The following is a 12,578-nucleotide window of genomic DNA, read 5'->3' on the forward strand; positions in this document are numbered from 1 at the left end:
TCTCCAAATCTCAGCAGCTTAACACAATAACATTTTCGTTCTCATACCTCTTGATAACCAGTAATGGATTTTTCTGGTGAAACACTCTTGTGTGCTCATTCAGAGGCTCAGCCTTCTTCTATATTGTGGCTCTACCATCCTCTAAGTTCTAGGGGTCCTCAGCATTCAGTAAGCACAGTGGAAAAAAGAAAAGAGATAGTTCATGAGAGGGTTTTAGGAACCAGGCATGAAAACAGCACCTCTCATTATGGTCACTTTACACTGGACAGAGCAAAGCACATGACCACCTTGAGCTGTAGGGAAATTCAGTCCAGCTATGTACAGAGAGCACAGATATAGGCAAATTTTTACCACAGACTCTTAGCTGATTTTAAACAAAATCACACCATTGAGATTCATCCCTTTTTTCTCCTTAGGAAATAGCTCCATTCCAAAAAGTGGTCAGTAATAAAACATACCCACTTTTTATTGTTGAATAAAAAAGATAAAGATAAGAAAAATGTTGTTTGTGCTTTAGAATACCCAGGAATTGAAATTACAATGTTCACTGCAGCTTGCAGAAGAGAAAGCTCTAGTAGAGGCAGGAAAGCCAATTCAGAATACACTACTGCCCTTTCACAATATTCTGTACTATTTCCATTCCTTCCACAAAATAGGCCTGGTTTAGGGGGCAGGGATTCTAGAAGTAATCATTTGTTCCTTTGTTTGATGAATAGCAAGTTTAGCAGCATAATTACCAACCACTAGATTATGCTTAAGACTTTGGTACCACATTAACATCACTCAGATATGTGTAGGAGAAAAAAGTATTTCTCTGCTTCCCACCGCCCCAGTGGATTTATTTTCCCCTTCTAAATTTGTAAGAAAGTCCTCAGGAAAAATAGACTTAAACAGTATCAAATTAATAGATGAGTTGACCCTACATTTTTCTTTTCCCATGATGCATTCTAAATACCAAGAAAAGACGAGACAGAAAGCGAGACCCATCCATCAACATTCCAAGACGTGCTCCAGTCACCCAATCATTGCAGAGCACTGCCAGGATACAGAGACCATGATTTCGACTAGAATCCAGCTGCTGCTTCCACTATATTCCAGTTACGTAGTTGATACTGAAGACTCCAACCAGCCACCGAGTAGCCAATGAGCCGAGCCAAGGAACCTGCAGGAAGGGCCGCATGGCATCTCGTGCTGTAAGTTGCAGCACTTCGAACCACAGAGCACGCCTCTGAGCAGCTGAGATGATAAAACGAAGCCCTGGAATGCATATACTCTCATTCACTGTTCTCACATTTCTCTGTTTCCAAAATGTTTGGCTACTTTTCCTTCTTCTCCCCACCCCCAGCTCTTTCTTAAGGACAGAGGAGAAATCTAATTCTCATAAAATGATTGGTTTTCAAAATATGCTAAGCATTTAGAGATTTATTAAAAACAGATTTAGCTCCTCATTATCTAAAGCAAATTTATTATTGCTTTACAACAGACAGCTCATCTGATATCCTTCAGGCAGTCATACGAAAATAGTCTGAGCATTAAAAACGGTTGATCTTTCTGGCAATAGCAGCTAAGCTCAGTCAATGACAACCCCTACTCACTGGATGAAAAATCACCCCTTCTCACTGTGTGTTCTGCTCACTTTTGCATAAGTGTCACAAATAACCCATGCTCGTAAGCGTTTCTTTTCATATTGGGCTCATTATCAGAAAGCTCTAGATACCACATTCACAGCAGAGTGATTTTCAAAGTGGGAAAGAACACTTGCAGACTCCACCAAGTGCTTACACTGGATGTGGTTTGTTATAGCAAGGTTTTCATAAAAGCCCACGAGGGTTTTTACTACCTTTCAGAAATCCCAGTGATAACAGGTTGAAGCCTGCCTTGTACTTACTGGCTACGAGCATCAGCTCTAGTCCAACTGCCACATTCAGGTCCTGGTTCCGCCACTTGAGGAGCTTGCCTACTCTTGGTAAACCTCCATTTTTATCCTCTGCAAAATGGGAATGTCAAGAGCATTTACGTCAAGGGTGATATTTAGATGAGGTTTCTAATTTTAACATAGAACCAGCTATACAGAAATTTCTATATAGCTGGTGCTATGATAATTTCTATATACCTGGTAACAGTCAGATTTTAGATACCATCCTACCCTAATTTACCAGTGAGCACATTCATACACCCAAATAACATTTCCAAATATCCTTTCCACTTAAACATCCTTTCCTCTTTATATCCTAAGAAGTCAAAGGGGAGTTACCAAAATTAGGCTACATCAGATTTCTTTTGCGGATACTTTGCCCATGAGAACATGGACATCTAATTTAATAAAACAAAGTCATTTATACTTCCAGATCTTCAGACATGACAAGCATCTTAGCAGCAGGAGCAGATGTCTTCCCTTAGCTTAATTACCCTCAACCTTGCCTTACTCCCGTTAGTGCTGTGTGCTTTAAATGTTCATCAAGAATTAGAACAGGCATAAGCTGGCCAGCCAGTCCACTAGAGAAAAGGCAAAAAGAATATTCTCAGTCACAAATGGCAAACTTGTGAACTTGGTGCTCTGTGTTTTTTCTTCCTAAGAAGACAAGATTTGGAAGAATTCAAAATGCAGTCTTTACATTTTGTATTGAGCATCTTAGGAGGCCAGTGAAGTCTGCTTATCGTCAGGCCCTTGATTTTAATCATCTTCCTAAAACATACATAAAACAAATGAAGATGACATTATAGGATTTAATTTTAAAGGTAAGAGAGAGAGAAAAAAAAACCCACTATGAATCTCTGAAGGCAATTATAAGGAAATATTCTTTGTTTTCCATTTGGAAACTGTCACAAAAACCTTAAAAAAAAATTTCCTTACAAAGAAAATGGTTTAGGATATAGTATAGACATGTTTTCAAGCCAGATGCACACATTTTTATTTTGCAGGGGAGGAGAGTAGGGATAAACAGAAAAACAGGAGGAAAAAAAAAGCTTTTGCTAAATGTGTTGCCCAAGGTTCAGTTCCCTGGCAATGAATTTTCACAGCTCTATCTACTTTTCAAGGTCTCCTCCATCTTCGTTGGCTATCTAAACCAAATTTCTCTTTCTTCAGCGTCTGTCTAGGTTTCCAGAGTGTTTCCTTGGCCTCAGTTCTCTAACACCACTCAATAAAATGTTCACTACCTTGGGAGTATCTGTGGTCATGTAATTCCATAATCATATTCCTAGATGATATGTTGCAATTCATTTAAGTTGGACTTAGCGCTCAGCATGAGCTCACAAAGATGTCCATGAGAGTGGTCAACCATGACTTCACCGTCTAAGGATGAACTCACCCGCTTTTCAGTGTCTGCAGAGCAGAGGCTCATTTCAAGGACAAACCGAACCTCAAGGTCAAAAGAAATCCCAAGAAATCAAGTACTTCTCAAATCTGAAAATAACTCATTTCATGGATCAGTAGGGAGCAAGAGACTGAAAATGCTTCTTGGGCTGTCATTGTCATGCAAAATCAAGAATGGGAGTATTGCTTTCCTGATGTTAGGATGAAATCCCCAGGGCAACACACCAAAGTGAAAGCAATGAGTACAAATCTGTGTGGGGGTAACTGACAAAAAGTTCCAAGTTCTGTTCTGCACATGCTCTATTAAACAGGATAGGATCTATTAAATACACAAATCTATCTGTATATATGTTTCCAGTTCTATGGCCTCTTTTATCTCTACTTAAACTATGCCCAGATCCTCTTCTTTTACGTCATTTCTAGGAAAGCTTTGTTAGCTGGTTTTGTTGTCAGATGCTATCATTCTATTGTCCTCTATGGACACTCCACTTTTATTTTTAGACTTATCCTGACAACGTTTGAAGGATGATTCCATTTTGATAAACTGCATTTTTCCACTGCAAAGATTTTCCTTCTGTCATTTGTCTTCCAAATACTTTCAAAGCCATTTTTTTGGCCATTGTCATAAAAATCACATCATTTATTGGACAACTGATATTATTGCATTTCCTCCAGTTTGGTTAAGAAGGGCAACTGGATCCACGCTAATTCTAGGAAACCATCACAGAATAAAACTTATAAGGAATTTGTTTTGGAAAAGTATCTAGTAGCTTTCAGGATCCCTGTCCAGAAAGAACAAACTGCACATTTGGTTCAGTTCTCCTTTCTGCTTCTTGAAAGTGGACCTGGCAAGATAAATACTGAAGAAGGAAGAGAAAAAAGGTAGGCAATACAAAAGACAGCATCCAAGAGAAAAAAACACTAAGGTGATGTGGGAATATAGCTGCCTCAGATGGGAATTTGCATTCAATTCTAAGTAGGTAGAAAACCAATCTTTGGACTGGATGGAGGAAAATAAAGTTTCAAAAAAAAAATTATTGTCAAAAGAAATAATGTGGTACCACAAGGAGTAGGGCACTGGAAATTTGATTGCAGATGGAAGCACAAATGGCAGATGGACAAAGTTAGGTGGAGCTCAGAAATAAAGTGAAGCCTTTATTAGCAGCACTGCTGTTATACAGATCTCATTGTTATGTAAGACCCAAGGAATTTCTCCCATGACCCACCCCTTAACAACCAACCTGGTACCAGGTTAAGATGCAGGTCTTTTCAGGACTTGAAGGCATGTCCACGGTAGAAGTCGCTGTGTTGAGAGCTCAGCCAGTAACTTCCAGCTCCTGACACCCTCCCTGCAGTGGAAATTAAAACAGAATAAATATTCTTTTCAGTAAGAATTTTTCTAGGGAAACTGGGCACTGGACTTTGAAACTTTGCTGAGGTTCCCAAACAAAGGTCAGAGGTAAAACCAACACCCTGCCCTCATGAACTTTCTCTTCCAGAGGTAGCAGAATTCTGAGACCAAATCAGAAGACTCTAAATAGTTGGAGTGACTGAAATTAAGCATATATTTCTAACTCATGAGCTTTTAGGCAATCAGTGTGTCTTACTGTTTGTCATCTAATGCTTCCTGCAATAACCTGTGCATCTGCTCTATGATTTAAAATGTGTCATTCATGCAGAACCCAAGGGCAATCATTACAAAAATCGCAATCACTTACACAACCAGACTAATGACCATTCAATGAATCTCTGTAGTAAAAACAGATTTAGAGGCAAAAAGCAGCTAATCTGAATATCTCTGGGATCCACATGGCTAGTTTCAGGTTGAGCTCAAATATAACCACATGTATCATATTAAGGTTGTCTGTCTTCTTTTTTTTTAAGGTTAAAGGGAATATTGGAAGTTAGAGCAGAGCTATATTCTCTTTTGCATCCCATTCTCATGGTGTTTTATTTTATTTTTTAAATTTAAGGGGAATACTCTAAGTTAGAGCAGAGCTGTTCTCTTTAACTGTTCTCTTTTGCATCCAAGGCTCCAGAAGGGTGAGGTTACATGGATTATGAAAACTACAAATGAAAGACCTTAATTTCCCAAAAAATTAAAAACTATATACAGCAATAAATACTTGTTCAGCAAAGAATAAGCAACAGAATTTCAGACAGGCCCTTAGGACTTCAGAGGAAACAGACAGGTCTGTCCCAAGGCAGAACAGTAGCATAAAGCTTATCTGCTTTTCCTTCCCAGCCTTTCTGTCAGCTTCCATTCCTAGAAAGCAATTGGTGCTCACTGACTCCATACAAAGATCTTAGGCGAGAATGGTTCACTGCCCTTGAGCTACCCAGAAATGTGTCTGTGGGTGTCTTAGGTCAGTTCCCAGGAAGCAGAGCCTCAGATGGGGTTCCCTGTATGAGACAGGAGGGAGGAGGGCTCGCAGGAGGATCCTGTGAGGAAGCTTCAGGAGCAGGATGGGGCAAGGGGCAAGCCAGGCAAAGATGTGCTTTCAGAAGTGCTGTCTTGGCCCTGTCCCTCAGGGAACGCAGACTGAGCGGCACCATGCAGTTGGCCCATCCTGGTGGACAGGAAGCCACCATTTGCAGTGGCCCACCAGTCCAGGGAAAGGGCCACCTACAGCCTCTGCTATAGTAGGTATGTATAGCCATTGTATAAACAGGAACGTCTTCCACGATGTTATTTGAGGGACCATGGTTTGACTGTCTTCATCCCTGTTAGCAAAAAATATAAAACTTCTTATGTTAGAGCTAAATGATGTGTATTTTTAAGATAAAACAGGTTTCCAGCACCAACTAATCATGCAACATCTTTCATTAAAATTTTCAAAAGTTTCTACTCCTGGTAATACTTTTGGTCAGCACAGCAAGTCTTTGGGGAAATGCCTGTGGGTCTGAAGTAGATCCCACTCCCCAATTCCAGAGATGAGCATATGACCTGTTAATCAAAGTTGACATCCTTTGTCTGCAGTGACTGATTCAGACAAAGGAACATAAGCCAAGTAGAGCCACTGAGAATTCTCCATGGGACTTTTAATGGAAATATTATGAAAACATAAAGCTCTTTTTTCAAGGATTGCTATATGTAAGTCTAGACCTTAGGGTGCTGTACTTGCCTCAAAATGAAGCTGACCCACAGAGGTGAGAAACACCTGATATAGCTATGACTGAAGTCAGATATAATCCTGGACTTCCCAGTTGCCTGTAAATTACTTTGCAGGTGCTTTTAGATGAAAGAATACTGATCACTAGAGTTACTCATCAGCTATAGGATAAAATCTAAACTCTGGTAGGGAAAACATGGCCCTCTTCTGACCCACACAAATCCTTCACCTGTCAATCCCCCACCCATCCCAAGTCATGTTCTAAAAATAGTAAGCAGCTTGCCATTCTCCAATCTCACAATGGGTTAATTTCATGCCACCAGACCTTTGAAAAGGCTGTCCCCATGGCCTGGGATGCCTGTCTCCTATTTTATCAATGCCTAGAATTGTGCTAGATTATTCACTCCTCCACCCAATCTTTTCTGGTAGTCTTGGTCTCCTCCAGGGTGCTTTTCATCTAGGCTCTGCCCTTGATGGGTTGTGTGGCCATGTCACGCTTTTCTGACTGTCTCCTCAGCAGACTCTTAAGTATCTTCCAAGAGGAATATGTTTTCCTTTTTGTATCCTCAACCTGAAGCAAAATAGCATGTACTAAGCAGGAATTCAATAAGAATTTGAGAGAGAAAGAAAAAGATGGAAGGAAGGAAAGAAGAAAAAAAATATTCCAGAAAATTCCAAAATATTCTTGAACTCCAAGAAAAGCAATTTCACTTGTGGAACTTCACGTACTTACCCTTAGCAGTAAAAAAGATATTTTGAGGTAGGGTTTTTTTCTTTTTCCCTCCCATATCACATTATTATGATATCATGTACTACAAATTAGACTATATCTTACCAACAAAATACTTCAATATTAATTTGATTACTGACACATAAAAAATGCCTATTAGGCAGGCATTTAAAACTCGGTATCACTCCCCGCAGAAGCTCAGAATATATTGCCTTCCACTGGTTAACAAAATCACCTATTGTAAAGGACACAGTCATGAACTGCTTAGCCTGGCACTCAAGTTCCTTTGCAGTCTGGCCTGATTCTTAAATTTTCTAATCTTCAGTTTTTCATCTATGAAATGAAGAAATATGTAAATTCCCAGATAATATTGTTAAGAATTAAAAGAGATGGTGACACCTGAGGAAGGACTTAATAAACGTTAACCTTATCCTCATCTGCCTGACACTCGCCTCTCCCTCTAGTACCTGGAAGATTGTGCATCTGCTCCTGCTTTGTTACCCCAGCCCTTCCCAAGAAGGTTTGTCCCAGTGTTTGCTCTCCTCATCTTTTCTCCATCTCAAGACCCACCTCCTTAAAGTACCTTCATGACAATTAGCATTGGCTCTAAATCTCTTTTAATCCTTGGAGACCCAAAAAATAAAAGGAATGAAAGGACTTTTAGCTTTAAGTGCTGTGTCAACTGCAAATAAGTAGACTCTTTTCATTTATGAATTAGGAGATTCAATGACTGCCTCACATCCAAAGGTGTTACATTCTTTTCTCAGGTCCTATCTGCTAGTGTTCTATAAGATTTTCACCACTGATGTCTAATTCAGTACAACAGATCTCTTTTATTCCAAAGCCAAGCCATCAAAGAATTTGAAAAGTTAAATTTCCCCCCACCAACTCAAGTCAATTTTAATGGCTTCCCAAAGGCTTATAAAGGCCTTGAGAAAGGTCAGAGAACTTCGTTTGCTAAAATCACCTCAGTGTATTCTAAGTCTTTAAACTGGGACTTCCAGATGTGGTAATACGATGACTCCTGGTTAACCAAGTGGTTAATAATCTACTACAGTGACCCCCATTCCTCAGCCATCCTCAAATGGGATTTTCCTGTAAATCCTTACTTACTTTCCCTCTGATTTAGTGAGAAAGTCATGATGCTCAAGTCATTGTGTGACAAATCCCTTCCGTTCACACCGGGAAACGTTAATTATCTGCCAGGTTTCTGTAATCCTTCTCCACACTCCAGGGAGAGGAGAATTTCAAAGTGACAAGTGACTGTGAGGTGTGTCCCACACTTACCCAGGAGAAAAGGGCCCCTTTTCACTCATGTTGCTTCCTCTCACTCTGGGGGTAACAGGAATGTCAGGGAGCTGAGGAAGAGATATTCCAGGCCCAGAAAGTTTAAATCAAGGCCCACTGGGAAGAATGTGCTAAAACTTTCCAACTAACTCATTGTTTGTTGTTGATTTGCTTTTCTTCTTTTTGCACTGGAAATCCCAAATAGGACATCCATATGGAAATCCTTTGTTCAGTCTAAGACTGTGTCACTTTCAAAGGAGTACAGAATTTGGCTTGTAAGAGTAAACTGGTCCTTCCTACTCATTGTTCCTTCAACTTTGATCTTTGTCACTTTTCTCACTGATTCTAAGACAATACTCATTCAGTTGACTCTCAAACTCCAAACAACTGCTTTGTCTCCAAATACTGTCTAATGGAAATAGGTAGGAAATATTCAAGAATAGATACTTGAGAAGTACTTAAGAATATTTCCAGGCTCATATTCTTAGAAGGTAATGATGATCATCATGATCACTTTATTTATTAAACACTTATTATGGGTCAGTCATTTTATAGAACTTGATATGCATTTCATCTTTTAATGTTTCCCACAAAATATTATTCCACATGAAAGCTAAATGATCTTTGAAAAACATAGTTCTGACCAAATTCTGATTCTTCACATCTGGGGTAGCATCTGAGATTCTAAATTTCTAACAAACTTGCAGATGATGCTAAAATTGCTGATCCTAAGACCACAGGAAAAAAGTGAGAGTCTATAGAACTTGATAGATTGCATTTGGAAGGCATGAAAAGAGATGAATCAAGAGTTATTACTGTTTTTTTCTTTCCTTTGAGAAATTACAAAGACGATAGTGACATTTATTGAGATGGGGAGTTTATTGTCATCCCTGCTTTCTAAGTTACTTTACTACTGTCTGGTAGGGTTGGAAAACTTTACGAGGATTGAAATAGCAACTTACTTTGGCAAAATAGCCAAACTTGGAATCATGATAGTGTAGTAGTGTATTTCTGGTCCAATGGAAAATTGACATATAAGCTAGGATGAATCTAAATTCTTAGCAGTAAAATGACCATTTTCTGATAAGTATTGCATCGCCAAGTACTTGGTTAAAAAGGATGTCTCTTTTTCCCAGACATATCAGGTGCCCTCAAAAGGTGATAAAAAATTGGGTCATAGCACAACTGAAGTAAACAGGGCAAAGGAAATGATTCTTATATGTTTGTGCATATTGTTCAACAGTTGTTCACTTGTCCCTAACAAGCCCACAGGTTTTATATTCCTGGAAAAGCTTGTTTCACTCTATAGTCAACAATTCTCCATCTTCTGACTTTTACGATGCTTTCAAGAAAATGTAACCTGGCTTTTGATTTGCTGAGCAACTGCTAAGTATAATCACAAATGAAGACTTTTTAATAATGAATCTGAAAGCTGTTCTAGAATTCTCTGCCCTTGCTCAAAAATGTTAAACAAAGCCAATTAAAATCATCTGGCTCCGGATGTGCATCACAAATTGAATTTGATATTATAGGTTGTGGGACTTCATCAGTTGCTCCTAGAAATGGAAAAACATGGTGGATCCCAGACTCCCTATACTATTCAGAGTCTATTCATGCCCCCTCCCCTTTGCTTCTCCCATCTCTCAGAGAATGGTCAAGTGGATCTGGTTGCATAGCTCACAACAGGAGTTGTGTTTTGCCTGAGCCGAAGGCCTCCTCAAAGTAGTGTTTCTAATAGGCCCAGAGTATTTCTGATTTGGAGAAGCAATTTGATCTGGAAAATATGATTTTCTGGCTTGAAGAAAAATTTTAAAAGACTTATAAAAATTCCCAAAAGACTCCTCGCACATCAATTAGATCTTACCCAAGACCACTGTGCAAATGAATCAGAAACATATGGATTAAGTTCCCTCTGAATTAAACATGAATTTCACATATGAAGGCAGTGGGAGTAGGGGGTGGTGTGGGGAAAAGCATGATAAAAGATTTCAAATCTTTGTTAAATCAAAACCATTTGAAAAATCCATTTTTAGAAAGAATAAAAATGCCACCTATATTTCAGTTCATCCTGTTAGGGCTGGAAAATTTTTGAAATGCTCAGTTTGTCCTAGTTTAGACTGCTCTTACTTAGCTTTGGTCTACAACAATGACTTGATAAAGTGCTTCTCTGGGCCTCTTTTAAAGAATTTCATTGGGTTCCATTCATCCACTTTGGTGGAGGTGAGTGGTCAATAAGTGTTACCTCTCCTCTAGGAAGCATTTTCCACAGTCAGGATGGAAACCTGTAACCATGGTACCTTCTCCAGTGGACTTTGAGAAGATTAAGAAAAATGGTTATTTGGCAATTGGGATTTCTACTTAAGACTCATGGTCTCAGCATGGATCATAATGTTGAGCAAAAAAGATATGGTCTCTTACTTCTTGATTCATTTTAATAACAATTACAGCAAAATCAAACCAAAAAAAAAAAAGTGACCGGGATAACTTTCCCTGCATATAGCCAAGGTCAAGTCCAACACAACATTCTTTTCTAAAAATGCTGCTTTGTCACACTGCCAAGGACAAAGGAAGGTTGAGTCCAACTACATATCTTTTAAAATCTTGGGAATGTTTTAACAAGGAGAGAAAATTTTCTCATAATTATTATATAAGATGTCTGAATTCAATGCCTGCTATGTTCCTGGAATTTGAAAACAGTGAGCTGTTCTTTAATCCTAAATTTTTCTGTGTTTATTCCATGAATCTGCCTAGCAAACCTGTCTTCTAATAAACAATGTTAAGGCAAATGTCAAAGTCTGATGAAATAATACTTTTGTCATCTTATACAGGCCAAAGATCTTGTTTCTACCACTGGAATCCCAAATCACCAAATTCCTTACAATGTTGGCTTCCCCCAACCATTGTGCCCACCTCTACATACTTTTCTTTCTCCCAAGCCTACCATAGGCTCACTGGTCTTTATTCTGTTTGAAAACACACTGACCTTTTGCCCGTTTCAGTCCTGACAATGGCCATCTCCCCTGCTGGACATGGGTCCTCAGATCCTTGCACAGCTTGACTCTTGTCACCAATATGGTCTGTGCTCAGGTGCCGGCCCCTCCCCCTGTCATTCTACAATCTATTAAACTATTCCTTTCTCTCTTAGGAAATTATCACTCTCAGAAGTTACTTTGTTGCTACATTTATCTACTAGTTTATTTTTTTCTTCCCCACAAACTGTGGGTTTCATGAAAATAAGGGTCATAGCTGACTTGTTCGCTACTCTATCCTTATCTTCTAGGACCCAAAATTGCACAGAATAGACATTCAATATATATTTGTTAAATGGGTGAATGAATGAATGAATGAATGACCCAGCTAACGATTGCTATTAGTACCCTACCCAGATATCTTTATCAGTTCTGTTTATCCCCAGATGCTGTGTGGTCCACACTACCATGGGGATACAATGGGGCTCATGCCTGCAACATTCTCTGGAGGACTACGTTTGGGCAACTAGAACACCGCACTTGCAGGGAGATTACAATCCCCCTGAGATAACCCATGGACAGTGACTGACTGATGCATGGAAGATAAAAGCCCAGCTCTCAGGTAAAACAACCTTGTGGTGGTGCCATTCACACTCCAGAGCTCTTGAAAGGATCAGACTGAAGCTAGACTTTACCTGAAATCTTGTCTTTGGTATGCTTCTTCCCATTTTCTGTCCTGCTTCTCTCACTTCCTTTCTCACTTAATAGATAACTTTTCCCAAATCCTTCTTCAGGCTCTGCTTCTATGGAACTGAACCAAACATAAGCCACAAATAAAGGTTCATGAAATCAGCATCCACCCCACTGATAGTTGTAGGCATTATCTAGTTAACATCAAATTTTGTTTATTAACAATTGACTCCGTGTGTTCTAATGCCAGTGGGGAGAGATAAGGTGTGGTTGGTTTTTACAACAGTGATCCAGGAGTTCTTGTAGTCACTGGCAAGGACACATGTATTCATTTACATGTCATGCTTATTTGAAGACCATAACAATGATATGCCTCACACAAATATACACCAAGAATAATAAATGCATGTACACGTTGTGAGAGTAAAAATCACATTATAAAACATTCACTTCAGGGTAAGTCTTGGTCATTT

Source organism: Manis pentadactyla, chromosome 5 (assembly GCF_030020395.1).
Source record: "Manis pentadactyla isolate mManPen7 chromosome 5, mManPen7.hap1, whole genome shotgun sequence".
In the NCBI taxonomy this organism is placed as follows: Eukaryota; Metazoa; Chordata; class Mammalia; order Pholidota; family Manidae; genus Manis; species Manis pentadactyla.